Here is a 27,500-nt window from a genome sequence, read left to right as displayed (position 1 = left end):
TACACACACACGTAGACATACACAGAAACAAACAAACAAACACACACGCTATCTGACACACGAAGGGGAACGGAAAGGAAGAAGAGGAAGAGGAAGAGGAGGAGGAGGAGGAGGAGGGAGAGTCAATATCACAAGAAAAATACAGTGGGAGATATGGGAGAATGAGAAAGAAGGGCATATAGAGGAGAGGGAAGGGGAGGAAGAGAAGGAAAGGGAGGAGGAGGAGGAGGAAGGGAAGGAGAGAAGGTTTTGTGTGAATCTTGGAAGGGCCATGAAGGAAAGGGGTGATAACAAAGCCATTTTCTTAGTCCTCCTGTTTTACGACCATGAGGAAGAGATGGGGGTGGAGGGAAGGGGTTGGGGGCGGGGGGGGGGGGAGAGGTATGAGAGATGGCAAGGCGCTAGAGGACTAGGGAGGGGAGGGTGGAGACACAGGAGGAAGGTAAAGAGTTGGGGAAGAGGGAGGGAGAGGGAGGTTAAAGAGGGGAATAGAGGAGATAGGCGAAGGTAAGGGATATAAAGTGATTGGTGTAGGAGAAGGAAGAGAAGTGAAGGGAGAATGAGGAGGCACACTGAAAGGTAAGGAAAGGGTGGAGGAGGAGAAGGAGAAAGAATGGGAAGAATGGGAAAGGTGGAGGCAAAATGAGAAATGAATGATGTTGGAAGGAGGATGAGGAGGAGAAGGAGGAGGAAGGGATGTGCCAAGTGTGAGGGGGAGGTGTTTCAAGGGAAGGTGTGTTGAGAGTGAGGTGTCAAAAAGGGGGGGAGGGGTCTGTCAAGGGTGCTTCATCGATACTTAAATAATATATTGTCTTAATCTCCTTTCACCTCCTCCTCCATCACCTCCTCCTCCTTCTTCTTCTTCTCCTCCTCCTCCTCTTCATTTTATCACTCGACATCATCCTTGCACATGACGCAAAACTATTATCCGCCATTCAGAAAAAGAAGGAAAGAAGAAAATAAAAAGATCTATTAAGGAAGGTCTGCTGTTGTTTGTTCTTCCTTTGTGTTCCCTTTAAAAGTTCTCTTCTTTTGTCACTCGCAGAATTTGGAAGCACTTAAAAATAAAGATGACAAAAGAAGAAAATACACGTCAATTACAACGTTTCTCATCAAAGTGTATAAACTAATGATCAAACAGCTGCCTCCCCTCCCACACAGCTGATCAGGACGTCACAAGGAGGAGAGAACATTCTGGTTGCCATTTTCAGACGCTGCCGCCTCTCAAATCAACTAATTCCGAAGGTCTAAAAGGAGATCAGTCGGGTCCTAATGAGTGTTCTTTTAGCTTCATGGTACAGAGGAAGGTTCGAACTACCACCAGGCTCATACAACTACCCTTGGGAACAGCGTTGACAAATTATCGTATTCTGAACATTGCATTTATAATTTTTAGGCTTCAAGATTGTCGTAACCACACAAATAACAATAGAAAATTCAAGTTATCGTAAAACGGTTGAATACAGATGGCTTTCGTTTTTTTTGTTAGAGTTATCGGTCAAAAACTACGAGAATGCAATGCCATGTGTACGATATTTTGCCTGGGAATGCTTACAACTCTTACGAAAGCCTTGTCGAATATGTGAACTTGCTGTCGATGTCTTATAAGGACGGAGCAATGTGACCAGAAGAAACTACACACCGTTCAAACAAACTAAGAAGATAAGCCACGCCCACTAAGCTTAATGAGTGTTCTTTTAGCTTCATAGTACAGAGGAAGGATCGAACTACCACCAGGCTCATACAACTACCCCTGGGAACGCTTACAACTCTTACGAAAGCCTTGTCGAATATGTGAACTTGATGTCGAAGTCTTATAAGGATGGACCAATGTGACCGGAAGAAACTATCCCCCGTTCAAACAGACTAAGAAAATAAGCCACGCCCCCTGAGCTTAACAACCACCAATAAGACGAGATTCTTTTTCTCTTTATCGTCTTTATTTTTTTGTATTTGGTTCTTTTATCATAGTTTTCTTGTTTCTTCTTCTTTTCCTTCAGTTTTTTCCTCCTCTAAGTTCTCCTCCTAATCCTCCTCCTTTTCGTTTTAGTTGTTTTTCTTCTTTATCTTATTTTTTCTTATTCTGCTGTTTCTTCTAGTTATCGTTGTTTTCTCCTCTTCTAAGTTCTCCTCCTTCACCTCCTTCTAGCTTTTCTTTTCACTTATTTTTCTTCTTTATCTTCCATTTTTCTTATTCTCCTGTTTTCCTCTAGTTATCGCTCTGTTAGTGGAGGGACATCACAGGCAAAGAAGGGTTATCAAACTCCGCCAAGGTGCTAATACAAAGAGACTCGGAACATGCTCTTGGACAAAGGTGACGAGGAGACTTAAGTGCCGCCGCTCGCCTCTTCTGGGAATGGAGACGCGCAAATGGAAAAAAGTTGTTGCATGAAGACAAGGAGGAGATGGAGGGAGGGAGGGAGGGAGGGAGAGAGCAGGGGAAAAAAATTTAAAGAAAATACATGTGAAGATGCGAAAGTTAGTTGATGAAGATGAAAAGGCAAGGTAATGAGAGAGAGAGAGAGAGAGAGAGAGAGAGAGAGAGAGAGAGAGAGAGAGAGAGATGACTTTCTTCTCACACATCCGAGCGAGAGAGAGAGAGAGAGAGAGAGAGAGAGAGAATGTGGGACTTGGATTCTTTAGAATGCATCAAACACAAACATATTAATTCTCTCTCTCTCTCTCTCTCTCTCTCTCTCTCTCTCTCTCTCTCTCTCTCTCTCTCTCTCTCTCTCTCTATATCTCTCTATCTATCTCCTATTCAATCAGTTATCCTTATGTGCGTGTGTGTGTGTGTGTGTGTGTGTGTGTGCCCCAGGTGAGGTTATCGACACACGCCCGCCAGGTCCACGAGAGGCAGGTGATGGTATCGGGGCGCCTTGTATTGTCCCGAACACACGGCGCCGCGCCCAAGAATCCTGATGGCGGAGATAGCGGGCGACGATCTGATGGGGCGAGGAGGGGAGGAGGACGGGAGGCGTGACAGAGAAGGGTGCGAGAGAGAGGGGTTATAGATTGATACATAGACCACTACTACTACTACTACTACTACTACTACTACTACTACTACTACAACCAGTACAATACGGAATGGGTGAAGTGAATAACGTATCGATATAGAAAATAAGATCGGAAATTATGTAGAGATGGAAAAGGGAGTGTTTATGAAGGAAGAGGAGGAGGAGCAGAAGGTGGTGGTGGTGGACCATAGAGAAGAGAATGAGAGGAGGAGGGAAGAGGCGCATGACGGGAGCCACTATAAAACGCTATCTTCTCAGAGCAGAGGTGTGTGTGTGTGTGTGTGTGTGTGTGTGTGTGTGTGTGTGTGTAGCACCTGCAGTTCCTTACGTGAGATAGACGCGTGAACACCTGGTTGAAGGGTTGAGGGAGGATGGGGAAGGGGTTGCGTGGTTATGGGTGAATAGTGCGGCGTGTGTCAGTGGGCTGGGTCGTCTGGTTAGAATGCTGCTGCTGATGATGAAATAAAGAAGGAAACAAAGAAGGAAGGAAAACAGGAAGACTACGAAGAACAGCAAGATAAAAAGATGAAAAAATGGAAAAGAAGATTAAGAAGCAAAAGTGAGAAAAAAGATAATGATGATAAGAAGTTAGAGTAGGCTGAAGAAGAAGAAGAAGAAGAAAGAACAAGAGGAAGAAGAGAAGAAAAGAAGAAAAAGCGAAAAAAATGAAAGAAAAAAAAATGTGATATTGATAATTATACTAATGTCGATGAAAATAACAATACTAATAATGATAATAATAACAATAACAATAATAACAACAAGAAAGTGAGAAGAGGAAAAAGTTGAGTGATTAAAAAGAAAAAGAAGAACAAATAATAAAAAAAAGAAAAAGCAACAAAATGAAACAAGAGGAACGAGAAGATAAAAAAAAAAAAACGAAGATGAAGCGGAAGAGGAAACAGCTTATCCATCAAGGGGACCAAGAATATGTATGGGAGGAGGGGGAGGGGGCGGTCCTAAGCCCAGCTCCGAAATCGACCGACGTGTGTGTGTGTGTGTGTGTGTGTGTGTGTGTGTGTGTGTGTGCTTCAAAGAGGTGGATAATAGCTACGAGGTGCAAATTTTATATTTCATGAAAGTCTTATGGTAAAAAAAATCATGAGCGGGTACAAAGGGAGAGACGGAGATAAGGAGAGAGAGAGTGGGAGGGAGGGTGGAGGAAGGAAGGGAAAGATGAAGATACGAAAAGAGAGAAAAAAGAAGGGAAAGGAAGATGGGCTGGGAGGAAGGGAGGGAGGGAGGGCGGGACGCATATGAAGGGAAGAAGAGAGGAAGGGGAGGTGAATGGAGGGGATGGACAGGAAGGGGAGAGAGAGAGAGAGGGGGGGGGAGGGGGGGGAGCTGTGTGGTCATCTTAGCCAATAACACACACCATCTATCTCCTCACCTCCTCGACCGACGCCTCCTCTCCCATTCGTCACAGGAGGAGGAGGAGGAGGAGGAGGAGGAGGAGGAGGAGGAGGAGGTGAGTAGGGGTTATATAGCGTAAACTTGGGCCTATAGATGTTGGTATCCCTTCATCATTCACGCCTTTGTATATACGAATAGTTAGTGACAGACAGAGAGGGGAGAAAAAATAATAAACGATTGAAATGTTGAAAGTATAAGGGAAGTGAAAGGGAGTAAGAAGAGTGTTACTGAAGGATGACTGAAGAAATAAAGGAGATGAATGATAGAGAGATGATAGTTAATGACATACTGAGATGAAGACGAAACGATGAAGAGAAAGAGGAGGATTCTGAGACGACGAGAAAACAAAATATAAACAAAGTGGCTGGACACTGAAATAAGAAGTACGGTACATTGCGTATAGATGTTCGTATCCCTTCATCATTCACGTCTTTGTAGATCCGAATAGTTAGTGGCAGACAGAGAGGGGAGAAAAAAATAATAAACGATTGAAATGTTGAAAGTATAAGGGAAGTGAAAGGGAGTAAGAAGAGTGTTACAGAAGAATGACTGAAGAAAACAAGAAGAGAAATGATAGTGAGAGTATAGTTAATAACATACTGAGGTGAAGATGAAACAATGTAGAGGATAAGGAGGATTCTGAGGCGACGAGAAAACAAAATATAAGAAAAGTGACGGATATAGAAATAAGAAATACGGAGAATAAAGTAAGTAAGAGGAGTTAGGCAAGATGGAGGAATAAAGAGGAAAAATAAAGGAGGAAAACTATATAATTATTGTTGACAGTTGATGAGGTGGGGAAAAAAAATAACTGAGTATAAAATAGATGCACAAATAAGTATATATAAAGAGCAGGAAGGATGGACGGAAGAGAGAAGAGAAAAAACAAAAGAAATGACAAAAAAAAAAAAAAATATCACAAGAAAATCTAAACACACACACACACACACACACACACACACACACACACACACACACACACACACACACACACACACACACACATACATACATACATACATACATACATACAAACAAACAAAAAAACAATAGTAACAACAACAACAACAACAACGCGTAGCAGAATGTAGACATGCATTATTTAATTATTTACCTATGTATGTATATATGTATGCATGCACCTATGTATGTATGAATGTATGTATAAATTTATGTATTATCGAGCTCATATAAGTCAGATCCTGTTATAAACTAGGAAGAGGAGGAAGAGGAACAAGAGGAGGGGGAGGAACAAAGGGATGAGAAGAAGAGAGATAAGGAGAATGGGGAAGAAGATAGAAGATGATGATGATGATGAGGAGGAGGAGGAAGAGGATGATAAAGATGAGGAGGAGTAGGAAGAACAAGGAGAGCAGAGGGAGAGTAATGAGATGGAAGGAGAAGGACAAGGATGAGACGAAAATGAAAACGAGGAAGAAAATAAAAAGTACCAGTAAGACGCAGAGAGAGAAGACAACGACGACGAGGAGGAAGACGAGGAGAACGACGAGGACGTAGAGGATGAGGTAGAGGAGGTCGCTCATTTAACTCATTCACGTAACTAACTGCTCTTTCTGCCACCTCTTTGGATTCTTTACAGGAGCAGCGAGTAGCGGGCTTTGTTTTCCTTTATTGGTTTCCTTTTTTCGTGTGCCCCTGTGCTGTCTTCTTTGCTTGAAAAAACACAAACAAAAAACAACAACACAGGTGAAGTAATTAGTGTATACCTGCGGCTTACTAATTGGCGTGCGAGGATTTTACGGTGCATTATCGGGAGTACTTTTAACTGCCGTGAAGAGCAAATACCTGTTGTCAATTACGCAAAGAGTCGGTGCGGAGCGGCTTGAGGCGGCGTCGTACTTTTGTTTACTTAATCTCCGAAATTATTGCGTCGGGACATTAAATAAATCTATTGTCTCTATTATTTAACTTTTTTTTTCTCTGCGGTGCCTGGAGTGTTGTTGTTGTTGTTGTTGATGGTGGTGGTGGTGATAGTAGTAGTAGTAGTAGTAGTAGTAGTAGTAGTAGTAGTAGTAGTAGTAGTAGTAGTAGTCTCTCTCTCTCTCTCTCTCTCTCTCTCTCTCTCTCTCTCTCTCTCTCTCTCTCTCTCTCTCCTCCCGTCATCCCTCACATCTCCTTCAGTCTTCGCCTTTCACTCCTTTCCTCCACTCCTCCTTCTCCTCCTCCTCCTCCTCCCCGGTCCTCTTCCTCCAACCCATTAATCAAGGCCTCTCTCTTCCCTCCATTCCATATCCCCACTCCGCTAATCTACCAAAGGCCTCCTCCTCCTCCTCCTCCTCCTTCTCCTCTTTCACCCTTCCTCTAAGACAGTGTTGAACCTTCTCTTTCCTGCCCTGTCATCTTTTTTTTCTTCTTTTCCTATTTTTCTTTCTGTGCTTTCCATCATCTTCGTCAGGCTGCTCTCTCTCTCTCTCTCTCTCTCTCTCTCTCTCTCTCTCTCTCTCTCTCTGTGTGTGTGTGTGTGTGTGTGTGTGTGTGTGTGTGTGTGTGTGTGTGTGTGTGTACCTTTTCTTCCCTTCATCTTCTTTAAGCTTACCGCCCTTCATCTTTCATCCCTTACTTTACATTTTTCTCTCTTCCCTTCATTTTTCATATCTTCTTCTATTGCCCTTCATCCTTCTTTTTCTTTGGTCTACCGTTCTTTCCTTACCTCCCTTCATCCTTATTTCCTTCCTTTATTATCCCTTCATTCTTCTCTTCTTCTATCCTGCTGTCTCCTTTGTTGTAAAAAAAAAAAAAAAAAAAAATCCTCTATTAAGCTTGGTTCTTCCTTCCTTTCCCTTTCTTCCTCTTCCTTTCTTCCTCTTCCTTTCTTCCTCTCCCTTTCTCTTCCTTCTTCATCTTCCCTTCGTTCTGTATTCCCTTCACTCTCCCGCCGTCAGTCTTAGGTCGGCACTGTTAGAGTCCTCCTTCCCCAACATCAACTATTTCCACAGACCAAAAAGGAGATCAGTGAATTCTTATGAGTGGTCTTTTAGGTTCATGGTACCGAAGAAGAGTCAAACTACCACCAGGGTCATAAAACTACACCTGGAAATGCCCCAAACTTATACGAAAGCCTTGTCAAATGTGTGTGTGCTTGGGCGAAATGTTTAAGAGTATGGCCGTTAAAGTTTTACCTACCCTTCCCTCGCCTCCCTTTCTTAACTCTTCCGCTTTTCCCATTTCTTCCTCTTCCTTTCTTTCACTATTTTCTTCCTCTATCATTTTCCTCTCTTGGTACTCTTCTCCTTCAGTGTGACTTTTCCTTTTTATTAGCTTTCCTTCATTTCTCTTTCCCTTCCTTCACTCTGTTGGCTCTTCCTTCATCTTTCCTTCCTCTACTCCTCCTCCTTTCCCTTCCCTTTCTTTAACTAGCTTTCTCGCCTTTCCCTCGCCAATCTCCCTTCAGCTTTCCTTCTCTTCTCTCATTTCTCTCGTTTATTAATCCCTTCCATCCTTTCTTGGCTTTCCCTTCCCTTCACTCTTCCCTGCAGCTCCTTTCTATGCCTTTAAACTAGCCAGCCTCCTCCTCACCCTCTCCCCTTCTCCAGCTTCCCGCCATCCCTCTCCGCCGCCCTCTAGTCGTCACAAAGCGGCGTGTTATTGCCCCCCTAACAGAACAGTATATTAACCCAGCTTGGCACACACACACACATATCTTGTTTGTGTTGCCGCTGATTGAATAGCCGAGATGAGACCGTACCACTCCTTCCCCTACCCCGTTCTCCTCCTCCTCTTCTTCCTCCTCTTCCTGGCTGTCTCCATTTCTTCGTTTTCTCTCTCTCTCTCTCTGCTGCCCCGTCCTCCTCCTCTTCCTTCTCCTAGTGCCTGTCTCTCTCTCTCTCTTTCTCCCCTTCTCCTTACTCTCTCCCCTCTTCCCTGTTCTCCTCCTCTTCTTCCTTCCCTGTTCCTCTTCCTTCACTTCCTGGCTCCCTTTCCTCCCCTTTCTCTCTCCCCAATATCCTGTTCTCTCTCTCTCTCTCTCTCTCTCTCTCTCTCTCTCTCTCTCTCTCTCTCTCTCTCTCTCATGGTCTGTTTTCCTCCTCCTCCTCCTCCTCCTCCTCCTCCGTCTTTTCCAGTTCCTCTTCCTTCCCTCCCTTGCTCTCTTTCTCTCTCCCCTTTTTCTCTCCTTTTCTCTGCCTCCGTTCTTTTCGTTTACTCCTCCTCCTCCTCCTCCTCCTCCTCCGTCATAGCCTCCGCCTCCTTCTCCTTCTTCTTTTCCTTCTTGTTCTCCTTGTCCTATAATTTCTTCATCTTTTCGTCTTTTCTCTTCTTTATTCCTCTTCCTCTTTTTCCTCTTCTTCTGCCCTATCCTCTTTTACTTCTTCCTCTTCTTCTTCTTTTTCTTCTTCCTCTTCTCCTTGTACGTCTTCGTCTTCTCCTCCTCCCCCTCTTCCTCCTCCTCCTCCTCCTCTTTTTCCTCTTCTTCTGCCCTATCCTCTTTTACTTCTTCCTCTTCTTCTTCTTTTTCTTCTTCCTCTTCTCCTTGTACGTCTTCGTCTTCTCCTCCTCCCCCTCCCCCTCCTCCTCCTCCTCCTCCTCCTCTTCCTCCACTATAGCAACACTCACGCCCACTTTTCTCCTTCTCTCTCTCGTCACGTTCTCTCCTCTCCTCCACACCTTGGGTTCAAAGTAGCCTTCCACCTGTCTGTCTGTCTGTTTGTCTGTCTGTCTGTCTGTCTGTGTGTCTGTCTGTGTGTCTTTCTGTCCGTTTGTCTGTCTGTCTGTCTGTCTGTCTGTCTGTCTGTGGTCTGTGTGTGTGTGTGTGTGTGTGTGTGTGTGTGTGTGTGTGTGTGTGTGTGTGTGTGTCTGTCTGTCTGTGTCTATCTGTCTTTCTGCCTGTCTCTATGTGTGTTTATTCTCTCTCTCTCTCTCTCTCTCTCTCTCTCTCTCTCTCTCTCTCTCTCTCTCTCTCTCTCTCAAACGAAATGGAAATGAAGAAAACGTTGAATAAATGCGAAAAAGAAATAATACACAAATAAAGTTAACAGCAGAAACGTTACAATGACATTTAGAAAGAACATGATTATTACCCTTTGAGCAAACCAAACACAGAGAGTAAAAATAAACAAATAACAAACAAGTGAGAAATAAAAACGAGTAAAACACTGAATACGGGTGAAACATAACACAACACATCATATCAGAACACAAAGGCAGCAAGCAGACGCGAAAGGTAAAAGCGAATGGATAGGCCTAGAAAAAATGAGGTATAGGGAGAGTATAAATGTGAAAGACAGGCAAAGAAAACATTAGACATAGGAGAGGCAGATAAAGAGAGGGTATCAAAGAGAGGTGAAATATAAACCCTTTAAACCTGAAAAAATATATATAAGGTGGAAAAATTACAAATGCGAATGATGGGTGAAGGGAAAACAACATAGGGAGACACAATAGAAAAAGAAGGTTCACAGTGTATCGTAAAATATAACCGAAATATAAAGAAAAAAACTAAAAAAAAATGTTAAGTTGAAAGATTACGAATATATATGATAGGTAGAGACAGGTAAGGCAACACAGAACGGGCAGGTAAACAGTGAGTCTTATGGATAGCCTGTCTATATACCTGGTACCTGTCTCTATTACTGGCCGCAAGGTGTTCTAGAGAGCCTCCCTTCGAGTCTGAGGCAAGGACGGGAAAGTGAGACGCCTTGTTGCTCGCGGCTTATAAAAAAAAGGAGGAGGAGGGGGGCAGGGAAAAGATAGAGGATGTGGGTTTGGTATTGAGCGATCGACAGAAGGTTTGGCTCACGTATCCATCTTATTTCCTCGTCTCTTTGCGCTCTTCATCGTCTTCTTGTCACACGCAGACTTCATCCCACCCTTTGGCAATGTGTGTGTGTGTGTGTGTGTGTGTGTGTGTGTGTGTGTGTGTGTGTGTGTGTGTGTGTGTGTGTGTGTGTGTGTGTGTGTGTGTGGGAGGTGGGGGGGTGGAGGGAGAGAAACAAGAGATAAAAAGAGGGGGGGGGGGAGGGGGGGAGACAGTGAAAGATACACACAAAGCCTGACTGACTGATTGACTGGTTCACACACACACACACACACACACACACACACACACACACACACACAAAGAATGACTGGCTGACGCTGACTGGTAAAGAGCGCCAGACACGCAAACTGACAGACAGACACAGACTGACTGACGGACAGACAGACAGAAAAGGCCAAGTCCACTTAATAATTTCAACTTTAAATCCGTGAGGTGAACTTTGTGTGTGTGTGTGTGTGTGTGTGTGTGTGTGTGTGTGTGTGTGTGTGTGTGTGTGTGTGTGTGTGTGTGTGTGTGTGTGTGTGTGTCCGCCTCAGTGCTGACAAAAAAAATACTGGGTGATGATTCTTTAAAATGTTTTCGATACATTAAACTTGGAATTCGAACTTAATGTGAAAAAAAAAATCTCGTCGCGGATAATCTTTTTTTTAATTTTCTATTCTGTTCTTCTTTTATTTTTTTTTCTCATATTATTTTCTTGTTCTCATTGCTTTGTTTCTTCTTATTTGCTTTCATGTCTATTTTTGTTCTCTCTCGTCCTCGTCTTTTTTTTTCTTTTGTTTTCATCATTAACATCATTTTGCTTTTCTTTATTTTCTTTTTCTTCTTCCTTTTCTTATATTATTTTCTTGTTGTCATCGTTATGTTTCTTCTTATCTTCATCCATGTCCATTTTCGTTCTTAATTGTCCTTTTTTTCCTTGTTCTTACTCTTCTTAAATTTTTTCACTATTATCATCACTGCTTTTCTTCTTTTACTCTTTCTTCTTCGATGGAGGAGGAGGAGGAGGAGGAGAGGGAGATGTGTTTATTATAGTAATTTCACAACGTCAATCAGTGGCTCAAGGCGTCTTCTGCAGCTTGACGCAACAGACAGCGCGCATCCCAAACCTCAACTAATGAAAACTTGTGTAAAACTTGTTAGACGCCACGACATCACCCGGAGAGACGATAATACACAAGGTTTAGTATTTCTTCTTCTTGTCCTTGCGTTCGTATCTCTTTTCCTTCTTATTTGTCCTACTTTACCTGTTCTTACTTTTCCTCATTTTCATTTTTTCGTCACCATCTACAGCAGAAACCCAAGATGTTCTCCATTTTACAAGACGCATCAGACAACGTAAACGGTGTATCCCAAGGGTCAGTTGATGAAGGATTGCGTAAAACATGCAACACACCACGACGTTACCAGTAGAAAATGATATAAAACGTTCCACAGTGCCTCTTAAAACATGCAACACACCACGACGTTACCAGTAGAAAATGATATAAAACGTTCCACAGTGCCTCTTAAAACATGCAACACACCACGACTTCACCAGTAGAAAATGATATAAAACGTTCCACAGTGCCTCTTAAAACATGCAACACACCACGACTTCACCAGTAGAAAATGATATAAAACGTTTCACAGTGCCTCTTAAAACATGAACGTCCTTTGATTGTATAAGAAATTCATGCTTCCCTGGCCCTTGAATAAATGAAGCGAGTGTGAAAGGCCATGGGGAGGGAGGTCTGCTGAGCTCGTATTCCTTAAAAGTTAATCTGTTCCTTTTAACCACTCGCAGCGTGTCACTACCTAGGCTTTGGGTTAATCTTACAGTCCAATACAGCAAGTTCGTAAGCTCCCTAACCATACACAAAATACGACGAAATTCCTTGTATAGCTCTTGTGTTTGGCGTTGATATAAAAAGGAGGGAATTTTAGAAAACCACACAGGAAATTTCTTTATTAGTGTCTGGTTTTGAGTAGAAAGAACAGATCATTGTGGTGGATATGGATTGGTTCGGGCGATTACAACGATGACTGGGGTGGACTGTCGAACTGGCCAAAATTTGACTCTTAAGAAGGACAGTTTTGGTGGTTAAGTTTTAGCGGCTGGGGAAAGAAAGAGGATACGGAATGAAAAAGGAGAATGCGAAGATAATAGAAGAGAAAAGAGATAACGGGTAATGAAAATGGTGAATGAATGGGAAATGGAAGGAAAAGAAAGAGGAATAGATGAAGGAGCGAGGCTAGTAAAGAGAAAAGAGAGATAACAGAAAATAAAATTAGTGAACGAGCGGAAAATGAAGGCAAGGGGAAGGGAAACTAGAGTAAAGGGATTGGACAAAGTTTAGGGGGAAGGAGTTTAATCGAATGCAGAGTTAATTAAAAGAAGGGTCGGTTAGTAGTGACATGAGAGCCTTTTGAGTCGCTAAATTAAGTTAAAAGTACAGAATTAATAGGCTACTGCGCTGCCCGGGTTCAAGCTTGTAAAATCTGCATGCAAACTTTAGACTATTCCCAGCAACATAGCGTAACAGCTCTCGGCTACGTTGTGTTGCTGATAATCGTTAAGTATTGCAAACAGGCTTCATGAATACGGGTCCTGGCGCGCGGTAGCCTATTAATGTACTTCTTTTTAACGATTTATGAGTGTTCTATAGCTTTTCCAGTCTTTCCTATGAGGTCGCTGTTCCTGCTACGCTGTCTCCATTTGCTCCTATCTCTCACGTCCTGTTCCTCCGATCGCTCCGCTGACAGTTCTTATTTTACGCCATCTGACCATCTTCTCCTTAGTCTCCCTCTCTTCCTTCTTCCTGCAGCCTCAATCTCCAACACTCTTCCGGCCATGTGTTCCTCGTCTCTCCCCGTCACCTGTCCCTACCACTGCAGTCTTCAAAACGACCCATTAGCGCTGGACTCCTGCAGTTCGGTTCTCTGACTTTTCCCGTGAAGCTGGGTTACTACGATCGCTTCTCCTCGACTTCCTTGACACTTCTACCATGAATACGGGCCATCAAACCCTCTAAATAAAATAAAAGCATAACTCCTCGCTTATTCACCTCAGCTCCCGCCGCCTTCACCAAAGACAAGTCAACCTGAAATAGAAAAGTGACATGCGCTCCACTGTACTTAACCAATGTATACAATTCGCTAAGGCATGTACCGGCATAATGGATGGGGGACACTCTCTACGCAAAGACAAAAGCTAAATTAATAATACGATTGGTATTATAAGACACTTTCGCATATAACATTAACAATTTCTAAAGGTCAAAGAGGGGGTCAGTCGGGTTCTAATGAGTGTTTCCTTAGGTTCACGGTACAGAGGAAGGGTCAAACTAACACCAGGGTCATAAAACTACTACTGGAAATGCAAACCACTCCCACGAAAGCCTTGTCAATTAGGTGTTCTTGGGCGGCGAAATGTCTTAGAATCCGACCCTACAAATCACATCCCTCCACCCCTCCCCCTCGAACCGACCTCTGAATAATGTACCACAGGAAGAAATGAGTAAAGGAAAGTATGAGAAAGCAAAACACATAATTCATGACGGAAATTACTAACACAGAGAGGTAAAATGAAAATCAAAAGGTACGAATCGCCTTCCCCAGGATATAGACTTTGATTCATGTGCCGCGGGGGGAAAATTGGAAGAAAATAATCAAGGGAAGTGGAAATGCGTAATGGACGACGGATATATCTTCACAAAGGCAAACGTTATACTTCACAAAGAGAAACATGAAAATGAAAAGTGAAGTGCGAAGCTCCATACATAAAAAATACTATAACGACATACCACAACAGATAAAAAAAAAGATGAGGAACTAAACTATAAACTGGAAGGCTGAAATTATCTACACAGGCATATTTAGAATTAATGGTACGAACAGGCAAAAAAAAAAAAGAAAAAAAAGACAAAACAATGTATCCCCTAAATAAAGAAAATGCCAAGAAAACAAAACAAACAAAAAAAAAGTCACTCTTGATGGGTTCCCAGTTACGTCAGAAACTTATACGAGACAAGATTGAGTTAGCTTATAAACAACAATAACAACAACAACAATAACAAGAAGAAAACCTCCAGTTATTTAACACAAAAAGACATAAAGACACATAAAGACAAACACAAAGACATAACACATAAAGACATAAAGACACAAAGACATAACACATAAAGACACATAAAGACATAAAGACACATAAACACATAACACATAAACACATAAAGACCATTACAACACAAGTCACATGGGCCTCTTCGTGCACCGCTCAAGGCTCGAGACAACGGCCGCTCTACACTCGGGGCATGAAGGTCTAACAGGAATATCAAGACCCACTAACTTGGCCCAACTGTGTCCATGCAGCGGCGACTCTCCGGGCCGGTGTGTGCTGCCAAGTTGTGGGCGCCGATATGCACAAGTTTCATTGAGTGCCTTCAGGGAACGCACACACGCACCCACATACGAACACACCCACACCCACTCACACACACACATCCGAGCACGCCGCCTGAACAACCTAAACTCCTTAACCTTCCAATAGCGTGATTTTATTCATCCTTCTTTCCCCAGTTCATTTTTCTACTTATTTCATCCTATTTCATCTTATCCGATCTTATTTTTTACTTTTTCTTTTTAATTTCTCTTATTTCTTCCTTCATTTGTCTTCTTATTTTGATTCCTCTCAAACTGGTATAGAATTTTCATAAAGGTTTCTGCCGGCGCCGTGTGACCATAGTTTTTGCGCTGCGTCGCGAGGAATTCCTACTTTTCATCCATCCCATTCCAATCGGGCCTTCCAAGCCTTGCACTGACCGCTCAAGGAACTCAGGAATGAAAGCCCGGCCGGCAAACACTCGAGGGACGGAAAAGAAACTCAAACTAAAACACGCGAGCTATCGAACATTTCTGGGGATGCAAAAATCAAGCCGGAGAGAGAGAAAGCGAGCCGCCGCCGTGTTGGGATTTGATAGAGACGAAAGTTGATGTATAACTCAAGTATATTTATAACAATACTTCTCAGTTCGCAAAAGGGGGAACGGTAAGTGTATAGATGGATGTTTACTGTTATTAGCATTATTATTATCGCGGTGGCGGTGACAAACAGAAGCAGAAACAAAGACGCAGCGCCACACGGATATCCCCCAACCACACCAGTGCCACAGGGATATCCCCCAACCACAGAAAACTCTTATAACCTCCCACTCCACGAGCAGCAGAACGCGTGGTCGAGAGGTCTAATAACGCCTCTCGAGTGGTCGGACGAAGGGATTTAATTCTTCGAGGAGACACGAGTGGGGTTGCTGAGTGAGTAGGCGGAAGTCAAGGGCCGGCGGGGAAGGGAAAAGTGAGGCGTGGGACTCGAACTCTGGACGGCATAAAGGGAACGGAAGAGCCTCGGAGGTTATTGAGAAAAAGGGAATATACACCAATACGATGAGAGAGAGAGAGAGAGAGAGAGAGAGAGAGAGAGAGAGAGAGAGAGAAAGGGGGAGAGGCTATGATGTGTAAGAGGGGTTTGGTTAGGCTTATCAATAACACCCACTAACATGTTCTCCATCCCCTACTGACACGAGAAACAGCATCGCGTAACTTAAAACAGAAATGGATTATCATGTCAACGCAGCTTATAAGAGTAGGCGTCAACGAAGGTGCCTGAAGGATACTAGGGCCAGTTTTACAGTGCAGAGGCCGGATTCATCAAACCACTTACGAGACCTGTTGATGGCAAGTCTTCTGCTGGTCCTCTGTCTGCCTTGACTTCTAAGCACATCAATCCCCCACGTCTCTGTACATCCCCTTAACTCTCCTCCACGGGGCCTTCGTCTCTCTCAATAGGCTATTCTCGACCTCAAGTTCCATGCGTTCCTCACAGCAGTCCCGGCGAAGAGCAGTTGTGAACCAGATGGCACAAGAGCATCGTGAAGCGCACCGTTGCCAGATCGTCGTACTCAGAGCATAGTATTTACCGGTTTCTGACGCATAACTATTGCCAAGAAACATCAGGAATTAACCATTTTAACGATAAATATAAATGAATCTCGTTATTGGAGACCAGGAGACAGTTTTGAGGTCGGAAGTCGGTATATATAAGAGGCAGAGTACGACAATCTGGCAACGTTGGTGGAGCGTGTGTCTAAAAGTAAAATGCCACACTCGTCTTCAATATCCCGCGGTACTAGACATCGCCACACGTAGGGGGAGAGGGGGGGGAGGGGGGGGGGGAATTAAATCTAAAGTATCGTGCACCATTAGAGGAATCATCGTCCAATTAGCATACTATTGATCGCCGTCAGGAGTAGAGCCACGTGTCCATTTTTCAGCCTTTCGTTCTTATCTTCCCGTTGTGATGAGTTCTACCGCGCGGAGGGAATTAATTGGGGCTGAAGGGATTATTGGTCTATTAGCATATTATTGATTGCGGACAGGGATAGTCACATGTCCCTTCCTTCCTATAGTGTCTGCCCAGCTATACGTACTCTTCCCTTCTTCTAAATACTGCCAGACCTTTCCTTCTCTCACCGAACTCCCAACTGCTTGCTTCCCATTCTCCTCCATATCCACCGTTCTTTCACTCATCCTCGATCTGTATCTTCTCTTTCCCTTACTCTCCCATTTTCTTTGCTTCCTCATGTCCCTCCCCTTCCCTTTTTGTTTTCCTATTTATCCATACACAATCCATACACTAATCAGTCTTTTTTTTTTCTCCCCTTTTCTTTAGTATCCCCTTCTCCTTCCTTCCTTACATGTCCTTCCCTTTCAAGTACATTCTCTCTCTCTCTCTCTCTCTCTCTCTCTCTCTCTCTCACACACAGAAAGGAAAGAACATGTAATTAATCACGCCCAGAACAATGCCCTTCCACGGGAGATGAGCGAATGTGTGTGTGTGTGTGTGTGTGTGTGTGTGTGTGTGTGTGTGTGTGTGGGTGGGTGGGTGTGGGGGTGGGGATTCAGCCAGTGGTTTTAACATGTTCTATAATACAACAATAAGTTAATAATGTAATACAGCGGCAGCAGAAAAGACACCAGGCGGGACAAACAATAAAGGAGAGAAACACAACACTGGCGATGCGCGAAGTGTGAGGAAATAGCGACTAAGGGGAGCTGGAAACAAAGAAGAATGTGTGATTGTTTTTTATCATCAGGGAAAAGCACTTATGAAGGGAGACATCTGAGGTGACATCGCCGACGGGAAAATGAAAACAAAGAAAACGAATCGGGAATGAAAATGAAAGGAAAAAATAGATATACCGATGATGATGAGAGACTTTTGAGGTGACAGACTAAAAGAAGAGACAAAAAAGAATCATGAATTATAAATGACCGGATAAAAAATGAAAAGGAAAGGAAAAAAAATAGATACACTGATGACGATGAGAGACTTTTGAGGTGACGACTTAAAGAAACAAAACAAAAAAGAATCATGAATTATAAATGAAAGGAGAAAATGACAATTACAATGGGAGAAAAAAAAGCTGAGGTGATATCGACGAAGGAAACACACAAACAAAAAAAATGTATCAGAAATTATTAAATGTCAAGGAAAAAGATATATTTATGATAGCGGAGGTCTGAAATAACAAAGACTTGACTCAGGGAAAAGGAAAACAGGGAAAAAAGATGAAGAATATTAAAGGAAAGAAAAAAACCCTAATGGTAGGAGGAATCTGAAGTAATGGAATAACGGAAGGAGAGAGAGAGAGAGAGAGAGAGAGAGAGAGAGAGAGAGAGAGAGAGAGAGAGAGAGAGAAAATGGATCAGGCAGGCAGGCAGGAGCAGCGAGTAGCGGGCTTTTTTTTATTGTTTCCTTTTTTTGTGCTGTCTCCTTTGCTGTAAAAAAAAAAAGTAAAAAATAAACAACAGGAATAATGCAATAGAAAAACAAGAGAGGTGATGGTGGCCGAGAGCGAGCGGATACTGAACGCTTTCTAGGCCCTCGAGGGGAATCCAGTCTTTGGCATATGCTCGTTTGAGTTTCTCCTTGTCCTGCAGCAAAACTCCGACTTCCTTACCTTTTCCCTTTACGAGCCGCCGTCAGATGCAGAGTTGTCGTGAGTTCTCTTGATACGGACACTTCATGAACTCCACAGGCTGCTGATCCTCCCCCTCTTCCTCCTCCTCCTGCACCGATGGAAGAAAAAAAGGAAACATATATATAGAGAAAGGAAAATGATTGGTGAAGTTACAAGTGGGTCTTTCTGATTCCTCTTTTTCTTAAACATGTTAACCAGAATAATTAGTAGGAGTGAAATATACATAACAGAATGAGAGGGAATAAGATTGAATTCAAGTAGGTAAGTAGGTAAGTAGGTAGGAGGGTATCTAGTTAGGTATATATAGGGAAAGGGAAGGAAAGGAAGAGGAAGGTAAGAGAGAGGAACGGAGGAAGAGAGGAGAGAAAAGGGAAGAGAGAGAAATGGAGACAGACCTCGATTGTGAGAGACAGATAGATAGAGAGAGAGAGAGAGAGAGAGAGAGAGAGAGAGAGAGAGAGAGAGAGAGAGAGAGAGAATAAATAACTATTTGCTAAGAGCACAAAATTTTATGACTCCCAACTCTTTCTCTCCCTTTTCCTCCTCCCACTAACACGTCTTCTCCATTCACACCTCCTCTCCAATCTTCCTCCTCCTCCTCCTCCTGCTTCTTCTCCTCCTTCCTGAACCAGAGCTGACTTTTAATAGGAGGGGGGTGCGGGGGGGTGAAGGGGGGGGGGTGCGTGAGAGGGGGAACTTAGCAAATACTATTTTCTGCATTTCTTCCACACAAACTTTCAGGGTCCTTTTGTCACGTCTGGTCCTATTGGTTCTCTCTCTCTCTCTCTCTCTCTCTCTCTCTCTCTCTCTCTCTCTCTCTCTCTCTCTCTCTCTCTCTCTCTCTCTCTCTCTCTCTCTCTCTCTCTCTCTCTCTCTCTCTCTCTCTCTCTCTCTCTCTCTCTCTCTCTCTCTCTCAATGCCTCGCTGCCTCACCTGACGTCTCACAAGGGCAATTAGTGTGTGTGTGTGTGTGTGTGTGTGTGTGTGTGTGTGTGTGTTTCCAGGGCGTCACACACATTCTCTCTCTCTCTCTCTCTCTCTCTCTCTCTCTCTCTAAATCAAACCATCACACCAGTCACAAGCACTCACCAGCACCTCCTCCTCCTCCTCCTCCTCCTCCTCCTCCTCCTCCTCCTCCTCCATCCCCCATCTACTCAAAAAACAGTCCCCCTTCCTTTCCCTTCCCGTCCTCTGCCTCCTCTCTCTCTCTATTCATTCCTCTTCTTTCCCTTTTTCCACTCTCAACACATCATCTAATTGACAAATAGAGATTCAAGATGGAAGAGGAGAGGGGAGGGAGGGAGGGAAGAGGGAAGAAGGAGGGAAAGGGAGGGAGAGAAGCAAGGGAGAGAGAGGGGTGGAGGAAAGGAGGGATGAAAAACTATATTGAGGGTGAAGAGGGGAGAAGGGGGGGATGGGAGATGGAGGAAGAGGGGAGAAGGAGGAGGATGGGAGATAGAGGAAGAAGGGAGAAGGGGGAGGATGGGAGATAGAGGAAGAAGGGAGAAGGGGATAATTGAAGAGAGAAGATGGGAGGGAAGAATGGGAAACAAGGGAAGGGGAAATGGAGAAGGGGGAGATGAGGGGAGAGGAGGAGGAAGAGGAGGGAATAAGGGGAATGTGAGATAGGGGCAGGGAGAGAATGGGGAGAAATGGAGACGGGAGTGGAAGTGAAGGGACAGGGGGGAGGAAAAAGGGAGATGGTAAGATGGGAGGAGGAAAAACTGGATGAGGGAGAAAGAGGAAAAAGGGAAGTAAAGAATGAGGGGAAAATAGGGAGGGGTTAAGGGGATGGGGGTTGAAGGGGAGAGTGGAATGGGAGATGGGATGGGGGTAAGAAAGATGGGGAACAGAGGAAAGGGAAGGAGGGGTAAGAGGGAAGGGAAATAAGGGGAGAAGGGGAGGATAAGGGAAGGGAGATAAAGGGAGAAGGGGAGAATAAGGGAAGGGGAGATAAAGGGAGAAGGGGAGGATAAAGGGATAGGGGTGATAAGGGGAGAAGCGGAGAATAAGAGAAAGGGGAGATACGAGGAAGGGGAGAATAAGGGGAAAGGGGAGATAAGGGTAAAGGAGGGGATAAGGGTAATGGGAGACAAGGGGAAGGGGAGGATACGTGGAAAGGGAGAAAAGGGAGAGGGGGAGGATAAGGGGGAAGGGGAGATAAGGGAAAGGGGTGATAAAGGGGAGATAAGAAGGGAGGGGAGATACGGGGAGAGTGGGAGAATCACGGAGGGGGAGGATAAAGGGAAAGGGGAGGATCAAGGGAAGGGGAGGTAAGGGGGAGGGGGAGATAAGGGAGGGGAGGAAGGGGTTGTTTGCTCCTGATTTGAAGACTCTAAACCCAAGCCATTAATGATGTCGGCTTCTTTGTCCTCCTCCGCCTCCTCCTCCTCCACCTCCTCCTCCTCCTCCTCCTCCTCCTCCTCCTCCTCCTGGTGACGAGCAGAGTGATGGTGTGAATGGCTACCTCATCATCCATCACCCACGTCTTCCTCTCTCTCTCTCGCTCTCTCTCTCTATCTCTCTCTCTCTCTCTCTCTCTCTGTTACTTTTCTTTTTTTCTTTTTCTTCCTTTTGTGGATTTTGTTAAGACTTCCATTTATTCTCTCTCTCTCTCTCTCTCTCTCTCTCTCTCTCTCTCTCTCTCTCTCTCTCTCTCTCTCTCTCTCTCTCTCTCTGTTATCAAGTTTTTAATGTCCGTTCGCTTTCTCCTTTATTATTTTTTCATTTTGTATTTTTTTCTCAGCTCTCGTTTTTTTTATTATTAGAAATGTAAATTGTGCTACAGAGATAGATAGACTGAGAGAAAGACACACACACACACACACACACACACACACACACACACACACACACACACACACACACACACACAAGCACATACACACAGACCCTCCCCTCCCCACCCCGCCCCCTACAAACACAACCTCCCCCCCCCCTATACACTTTTCTCCCTTTGGTAATGGTTAGCGGGCGAGCAATATCAATTTGACGAACCCCCAACAGTGGGTAACCTTCGACTTTTATTGGCGCGGGGCATGGAGGTAGTAAAGTCAGGCGTGGGAGGAGGAGGAGGAGGAGGAGGAGGAGGGGAAGGGGTGGAGTAGAGGAAACAGTGGTGGTAGTAGTAGTAGTAGTAGTAGTAGTAGTAGTAGTAGTAGTAGTAGTAGTAGTAGTAACAAGACACAGATCCTTCCGAAATTGACCCTCTCCTCTGCCAACTCCTATTATCCTTCACAGGGGAGTACTAAGGCGCCTTCCCTGTATAGTTAATGTTATGTTTTGTTTTTCCCCTTGCGCTATTTCCTATACTGCAAAAAAAAAAGTATTAATATCTTCACTTTTTCCCTCCTACCGATACTACACACATACATAATTATCGGGCATGCCATTATATATATTCCTTCAGTATCTTTTCTGTCGACGATTGTGTCTTTTTTCCCTTCATCGCTCTTTTGACGCGCGTGGCGGCCGTGTGTCACTTACCGGGAACATTGTTTTTGTAGCTACGAGGCGACGTAATTAATTGGTCGGTCGATGTATTCTTTGATCTATTTTTTCCCCTCTGTGTGTGTGTGTGTGTGTGTGTGTGTGTGTGTGTGTGTGTGTGTGTGTGTGTGTGTATATGAGAGGCGGTGGGCGGGGAAGGGAAGGGAAGGGAAGGGAATAACTACTACTACTACTACTATTACTATTACTACTACTACTACTACTACTACTATCACTACTACTACTACTACTACTACCACCACTACCACTACTACTACTACTACTACTACTAATAATAATAATAATAATAATAATAATAATGAAAATCAACTAACTATTGCACCCACCACCATCATCATCATCATCATCATCAATCACCACCTCCGTCATCACCATCACCGCCGCAGCCATCACCGTCATTAGTAGTGATTTACAATTGTTATTTCATTAAAACAACACAAAAAGAACACACACACATCCCACGCGGGTACATATTGCAATTCCCGCTGCGTGTACGCGTGAACCGGTGAACTTCTTGCAATATTTTTCAATTATAGAAAGCAATCCGCGTAATGCACGTTTCCCGGAAGATAAAATATATAAATGATTCATTATAACATTATTTTACGACACCCCTTTTTTTTATATATGCAGGAACACCATTCGCTCTCACTATACGGCGAAAGCATATAAATAACAGATGATGGCCGGCGGACAGGGAGAAGGAAAGTGTGGTACGTTATAACAGATACAGCGAACTCATTGGAGACGGAGTTATAGTCGTGCACGAAGCTCTTTTTTTACGAAACTGCACTCTCCTTTGTTAAATACAGGTGTTCTCGCTGTTAAGGAGTCTACAAACGCCCCTGTATTGATGTTAAGAAGTACACAGTAAATATGTACTATCTTTTTATTTGTCTATCTATGTATCTGTGTCTGTGTCTTCCTATCCGTCTGCTTGTCTGTACGCCTGTTGTCCGTTTCTTGTGTGTCTTTCTGTCAGTCTGTATGTATCTCTCTCTCTCTCTCTCTCTCTCTCTCTTGGCCGGGTGTCGCCTGCTGGCCTGGAGTGTAATCTAATATGTCAATTGTGCCCTTCGGATGGATTTATGGGCGGCGGGAATGCACGGGCGGGAGTTATTGTGGAGCCCGCGATGGCCGCCCTCAGAGTGGCCGCGTTCCCCTATACTGCTGGTGGCGCTACTGCTGATATTGCTCCTATTGCTTCTTCCGGCCTCAACCCCCCCCACTCCTGCTACTACTATGTTTACCACTGCTCCTGCTGATACTGCAACTATTACTACTACTGGATAAATTCACATTCAACAGAGACATTAGCAAGAATTATTAGTTCACCAACAAAGTGATGGATGAGTGGAACAGGCTCGGCAGTCATGTTGTGAGTGCCAATACGATACACACATTCAGGAACAGGTTAGATAAATTCATGGAGAGTGATATAGGTGGGGCGATGTTTACGAGAGCTGCTTTGTATATGCCCACCTGCCTCTCGCACTCCTAACCTAACCTAACCTAACCTAACTTACCTAACCTAACCTAACTTACCTAACCTAGCCTAACCTAACCTAACTTACCTAACCTAACCTAACCTACCTAACCTAACCTAACCTAACCTAACCTAACCTAACTTACCTAACCTAACCTAACCTAACCTAACCTAATCTAACCTAGCCTAACCTAACTTACCTAACCTAACCTAACCTAACGTAAAGGGGTCGTATTATAAGATATTTCATTGCCCAAGAACACTCATTTGACAAGGCTTTCGTAGGAGTTATGGGCATTTCCAGTAGTAGTTCTATGACCCTTGTGATAGTGTGACTCTTCCTCTGTACCATGAACCTTTAGAAACACTCATTAGAACCCGACTGACCCCCTCTTTGACCTTTAGAAATAGTTGATGTGACAAGCGAATGTGTCTTGTAATATCGCCCCTTATGTTCTTAGGTTTTTATGTCCTGCCTCTCACGGCCTCAACCCCCTGTTCTCGGTAGTGTTGTGTTATGCTTGCTGCTGTTACTGGTGGTGCTGGTGATGCTGGTGATGCCCATGACTTGGTAGTATTATTTGTGTCGTTGTTTGTTGTGGTGGTGATGTTCCTCTTGTTGTTGTTGTTGTTGTTGTTGTTGTTTCTCCTACGACTTATACGGTTAGATATCAGTTACAACAACAACAACAACTACCACTACAACAACAACAACTACTACTACTACTACAACCACGGCTACTATATACTACCAATACACTTCAACCACCATTTCTAACGACCATCACCACCACTATCACAGCCACGGACACGACCACCACCAAAACTACAACTCTGCAACCAACACAACTACGACGAATTACCACTTAAAGCAATTATTAATAACACACACACACACACACACACACACAGGTACCGACGCCGCAACCAGCGATATCTCCACACACAGCGCTATACACCTACACACGCAAACACCCGCACCTTTGATAAATGGACGTGGAAGTGACGGTAAGAATGATGGGAACGCGGTGTGATGCGATTACGTACTCATCTGTGTTTATGAGAGAGAGAGAGAGAGAGAGAGAGAGAGAGAGAGAGAGAGAGTCATCCTCACTTCATCCATTACCTCCGCTGGCCTAAGTGATCCCCCGGTGTGTTTATGCTACAACTTAGATCATTTGCTATGCCGCCGCTTCCGTGCCTCCTCTCCCGACCCCGCCGCCGCACCCTCCCGCCAAGCCCCAGGTGAGAGTTGATATATTACACCTGCCCCTTACCTCTCCCTGCACACCTTACCATACCAGAGTCAGACCGAACCTAACCCGTCTACCGAAGCGTTTCTGAATAGTCTTTTGGAGTTCTCTATACCATGCTAACACATCTTCCTTCTGCAAACCACCTTAACGAAGTCTAGTCTACTGAAGGTCTAGCTACCAGCCCAGCTCTCCCTGCACACCTTACCATATCAGAGTCAGACCGAGCCTAACCCGTCTACCGAAGCGTTGCTGAATAGTCTTTTGGAATTCTCTATACCATGCGAACACATCTTCCTTCTGCAAACCACCTTAACGAAGTCTAGTCTACCGAAGGTCTAGCTACCGGCCACCTTGTCTGACATCTACTCCTTCTTGCCTTGAGATCAAAACAAAACAAAAACAGGTTGGATTGATGGAGGAGGAAGATCTGAGGGAGGGGATCAAATTACGGAGGGAAAACGTATGGAGATAGTAGCCGATCCTTCTTTCCTCGGGACTACTGAGACACAAACAGGATTAATGGAAATGGAGGAGGTCAGGGAAGGGATGGAATTATTAACTTACTTGGTAATTCACTGAAAAAAAAACAAGGCCTACTGTGCGTGTTTGTTTGTTTGTTTGTTTACTTTTAGTGTTTTGTTTTGTTTTATGTTTTGTTTTGTCTGTGTTGTTGTGTTGTTTGTTTTTATATTCACTACTCGCAACTCGCAACAGACACATGGATCACCTTTGGCAATCTCTTGTATACGGTCTAAATCACTCACTCACTCACTCTTTGCTTTGATTCACTACTCCCACGCTGACTAAATAAACTAGCCTTATAAACATGGTTCTTACATCAACCCTTAAGAACCTCTAATATAAGCTCTTAACCACTCACTCCCTCCCTCACTCCCTCACTCACTCACTCTTTGCTTTTATCCGCTACTCCCACGCTGACTAAATAAACTAGCCTTATACACATGGTTCTTACATCAACCCTTAAGAACCTCTAATATAAGCTCTTAACCACTCCCTCCCTCCCTCCCTCACTCACTCACTCACTCTACTCGTTACTCTTTATTTTAATTTACGACTCTCACACTCGCTGAAAAACTCGCCCGCGTCTCCATTTCATCCCAGACTAATGGTGAAATGAGGCTTGTCGCGCCGCCAGTATTATTAATGTGTGTAATTTTCCAGTCCACGTTATATTAGCGCAAAAGAGGATTATCGGAATGTATAAGTAGAGAGAGAGAGAGAGAGAGAGAGAGAGAGAGAGAGAGAGAGAGAGAGAGAGAGAGAGAGAGAGAGAGAGAGAGAGAGAGAGAGAGAGAGAGAGAGATCCCCTCCCCCCTCCCCCCCCCCGCTCTCTCCACCCCCCCACCACCACTACCACCACCAACGACAACAACAACAACAACAACAACAACAACAACGTCCGTCACCCTGCAAACTCTCCCTTCCTCCCTTCCCATAATTCTTTAGGAGGGAGGGAGGGAGAGAGAGAGAGAGAGAGAGAGAGAGAGAGAGAGAGAGAGAGAGAGAGAGAGAGAGAGAGAGAGATATGGAAGGGGAATGGAAGATGGAGGAGGAAGAGGAGGGGGAAGGTGACCGAGGGAGGAATAGAGTGAAGATCCTCCTCCTCCTCCTCCTCCTCCTCCTCCTCTTACTTTCCCCTCCTCGTATACACAGATTGGACAGGGGCAATGGTGTATTAAACGGTGTGTTTGTGGGAAGTAGCAGGAGGAAGAGGAAGAGGAGGAGGAGGAGGAGGAGGAGGAGGAGGAGGAGGAGGAGGAGGAGGAGGAGGGTGCTTGTCCAATTCTCAACTTGGAGTCATTGTGGACCTGAAGGGGTGAATTGAGGCTACGATGACAGGAGGAGGAGGAGGAGGAGGAGGAGGAGGAGGAGGAGGAGGAGGAACAAAGAGAAGTGTAGATAAAGATACCAACACATTATGAGAGGGTTTGATGAGAAGAGAGATGAAGAGGAGACAAAATGAGGCTTGGAGGAGAAGAGGGAGATAGGAGAGATATGAAGAGGTGGAGAGGAGGGAGGAAGAGGCGGAGGAGGAAGGAAGTGAAAGGAGAGAAGGTAAAATGAGATTGGGGGAGTGGGAGAGAGAAAGGGTAAAGGGAGATGGGAGATGAAGAGGAGGCAAAGAATTATATAAATCGAAAAGAAATAAGAAAATAGAAGGAAAGAGGAAGGAAGGAGTACATTATAAAAAAGAAATATGGAACTCGTTGGGAAAGGTCTCTGTTGTGCAGTAGACGAATAAACTATAATGACAGATAATGAAAACAATGATAGTCCCTTACAGAAGCAATTACCGTGAAACCGATATGAAATTTGTGAAGTGTGGACCTAAACATGAGTCTTTCGGCTCTAGGAGTGTGTGGAACTGGTGAACTCTCGCATTAGGAAGTTGGACAGCATAGGGGCGATCTTGCCGAGGGAGGAGTGGGGACAAGCAGGCATCGGTTAGCAGGTTCAAGGGAGCAATCACCGTGAAACCGATCTGAAATTTGTGAAGTGTGGACCTAAGTATGAATCTTGGCCCCGGGAGTGTGTGGAACTGGTGAGCTCTCGCATTAGGAAGTTGGACAGCATAGGGGCGATCTGGAATTTGTGAAGTGGGAACCTAAGTATGAGTCTTTTGGCCCTGGGAGTGTGCGGAAGAGGAGCACGTCCGGGGAAACAGTTAGTGGCGGCCGAGAGCACTGTAATAATAATCTCGTACTCTCGATATTATGTATGATGCGTTGTAATATGCGCGGCCAAATAATGCATAGGCGTTGTTGCAGTAGGCATGAGGGCGGGGAGGGAGAGGGAAGGGAGTGGTCGGTGGAAGGGGCGTGGTGGTGGTGGATTGTTGTGATGATGAGGAGAGTGGAGTGCAGTGGATTTTGGGGATAATTTTAAGGGAATGAAAGTGTTTTGGAGTGAAAGAAATTATTGTTGGGAATGGATTGTTATGCATAGGTACGTATACAAGCATGAAAACATACATTCATACATACATACATACATACA

General features: G+C 44.3%; 1 protein-coding gene across 6 annotated transcripts in view; it reads right to left on the bottom strand.

Moving 5' to 3' along the window:
* The window catches only part of LOC126992876 (aminoacylase-1-like), a 55,614-nt gene that overhangs the window by 15,402 nt on the left and 12,712 nt on the right, over positions 1–27,500 (bottom strand). For all 6 annotated transcript variants that reach the window (XM_050851697.1, XM_050851701.1, XM_050851702.1 and 3 more), the window contains exon 2: positions 18,210–18,318. The gene's annotated coding sequence lies outside the window, so the exon portion shown is untranslated. The remainder of the gene's footprint in view (positions 1–18,209; positions 18,319–27,500) is intronic.

The sequence above is a fragment of the Eriocheir sinensis genome, unplaced genomic scaffold (assembly GCF_024679095.1).
Source record: "Eriocheir sinensis breed Jianghai 21 unplaced genomic scaffold, ASM2467909v1 Scaffold511, whole genome shotgun sequence".
Taxonomy (NCBI): domain Eukaryota; kingdom Metazoa; phylum Arthropoda; class Malacostraca; order Decapoda; family Varunidae; genus Eriocheir; species Eriocheir sinensis.
This window is presented reverse-complemented; position numbering and strand designations above follow the sequence as displayed.